The following is a 2,779-nucleotide window of genomic DNA, read 5'->3' as shown; positions in this document are numbered from 1 at the left end:
CCTTATATAACTAAAGAATTTCTAGACTCAACTTCGACCAGTTTGGCTTGGTAATCCTACAGGCAGTCAAGCTCTGATACCAACGCTGTCAGGACCCCGACTCAATGCCACATCGATCTAGCATGTAACACCTCATATCACTTTGCGGCCTCACGCACGGTATTCCCACGGGTGTCGCCTTACCTTAGCCCGGGACCGTTTGCGCCTTTTGGCACACGTATATGATAGTGTCGCTAGCATCCATATGATAAGGAGCCCGGGCTGACATGGCTAGTCGTAAACCCAAAGTGGCACAGACTTACAGGGACAGGCATCCATGACCCAGCATCGAACGTGTCGGTCATCAGCAAGTGGGTCCGGGCTGTAGCACTGGGCTAGCAGGACTCCGGTAAACCGGGCTGTAGCGGGCTAACAGGCCTCCGATACTCAATGCGTGACATTTCCCCGAAGGGACAGACACAGGAACGAAGAAGGACACATGCTGGCCAGCCTAAGTGTTCCGGAGCAGTAGCAAGCTACCATGGCTCGATGGAAACACTAGGAGACATTTCCCGGTAAGAGAGGCTACTAAAGATAAACAACTAGATGGTCAGATCCCACACATACCAAGCATTTCAATAACATACACACAATATGCTCGATATGTGCAACTACAACATGGCATCACAACATGACTCTACGACTCAAGTAATTTATTCAATAGGCTCCGAGGAGCGAGATATTACAAACAGGGGTCTCACGACCCAACATTCAGAGCATACAAGTCAAAGCACAAGCGGAAGCTATCATGTCTGAGTACAGACATCTATAAATGAAAAAGGCTGAGAAGCCTGACTATCTATCAGATCCTGCCGAGGGCACAAGATCGTAGCTGAGGTAACAAGCTAAACGTCGAAGTCCACGCGGAACGACTAGCGAGACCGAAGTCTCTCTGCAAAAACATAAATAGGCAAACGTGAGTACAAATGTACCCAGCAAGACTTACATCAGAACTAACTACATATGCTTCATTATCAACAAAGGGGTGGTGGGGTTTAACTGCAGCAAGCCAGCTTTGACTCGGTGGCTATCCTAAACTACGACTGCGAGTAACTCTTTTGAGGTGGCGCACACGAGTCCACATATTCACCATATCAATACACCACTATGGATCCGCTCCCGTCTCCCTACGAGAACGCCATACATAGCACTCACGCTTATCTTGCGTATTTTAGAGTATCCACTTTCACTTGTCTATGAACTGATATAAGCAACCCAGAAGTCCTTTTCCGCGGACACGGCTATTCGAATAGATGATGTTAACCCTGCAGGGGTGTACTTCTTCACACACGCTCTCACCACTTACCGTCGTTTACACGACATGTACTCGGCAACCTTCAAGCGGAAGCCCAACGTGGGTGTCGGCCACGACCTACCTAATCACCTAAGTCTCTAGTCCAGGTTTATCGCCTATTCGGGTTCCATCCATGAGGAGATCCGGCCGGAGTTTCGCTCACAGCCCCAAACGATGTGAACAGGGTTCCCGAGACACCAAACGGGCGCCCGGTACACCGTGCCACGTGCCTACCGCATCACAGCCCACCCCTACGGTCAGCGCTGCCCACGGCCTCCAGCATACTACAAACACCACAAACTACTTGCAACTCCTGGACAGAGGACAAGGGTGATTAAGAAGCCGAGAGGGTCCATTGGTTTCGGGCCCAATGCGTGGTAGTAGCTGAATCATGGATCACAAACACAGAACTCAGTTCCTGAGGACGGCTGCAATGGGACAACCCACCATGTACTCCTACATGGCCTCTCACCGCTACCTTTACCAAACCGTGTTCACACACTTAGCTCACACACAGTAGGACATGTTCACACACCTCTGATTCATCCCCGATGAATCAGACCTGACTCAACTCTAAGCAGTAGCAGGCATGACAAACAAACATGAATGAGTAGGCACAACAGGGCTCAAACAACTCCTACTCATGCTAGTGGGTTTCATCTAATTACTGTGGAATGACAGGTCATGCAGAGGATAAAGGGGTTCAGCTACCGCAGCAAGTAACAGATGAATCGGTGTTGTCCTAATGCAGTAAAAGAGAGCAGGAGCGAGAGAGTGGGATTTTATCGGAATGAACAAGGGGGTTTGCTTGCCTGGCACTTCTGAAGATAACATTGAGTCTTCATCAGTGTCAACGATCACATCATCGGTATCACGTCTATCGAGAGGGGACAAATACCGGCAACACAGAAGGGAACACAATCAATGCAATGCACAATATGATGCATGATCATGACATGGCAAAATGAATGTGTTTTGGGCTAATGCAACTAAAACCAGATTAAATGAAGTTGGTTTGAATCCAAGATTCAAATTTAAACTCCATATGTGATTATTCAAATGCCACTTAATTGATTTGTGCTAAACAGCAGCTATAAGTTGTTCTAACATGCATGAAAATGGTACAGATGGATTCCTTGAATTTTTCTGATAATTTTTCATATATAAATTATTTAATTTGGAGTTACGGTTAATTTTCTATGAATTTTAGAAGTTTATACAATTTTCTGGAATTTTCTGAAATAAAATAAATCCAGAAAACACTTATTGCGTCAGCCCCACGTCACAGTGACGTCAGCAGGGTCAACTGGGCGCTCAGAGTCAAACCTGACGTGTGGGGGCCACACGTCAGTGACACAGGAGCTAATCCCGGTCAAACCCAGCGCTGACTGGGGTTTGACCAGGGGTGGGGCCCGCTGTCAGTGGCCTAGGGGGTTGGTTAGTGTG

The sequence above is a fragment of the Triticum aestivum genome, chromosome 3B (assembly GCF_018294505.1).
Source record: "Triticum aestivum cultivar Chinese Spring chromosome 3B, IWGSC CS RefSeq v2.1, whole genome shotgun sequence".
Lineage (NCBI taxonomy): Eukaryota > Viridiplantae > Streptophyta > Magnoliopsida > Poales > Poaceae > Triticum > Triticum aestivum.
This window is presented reverse-complemented; position numbering follows the sequence as displayed.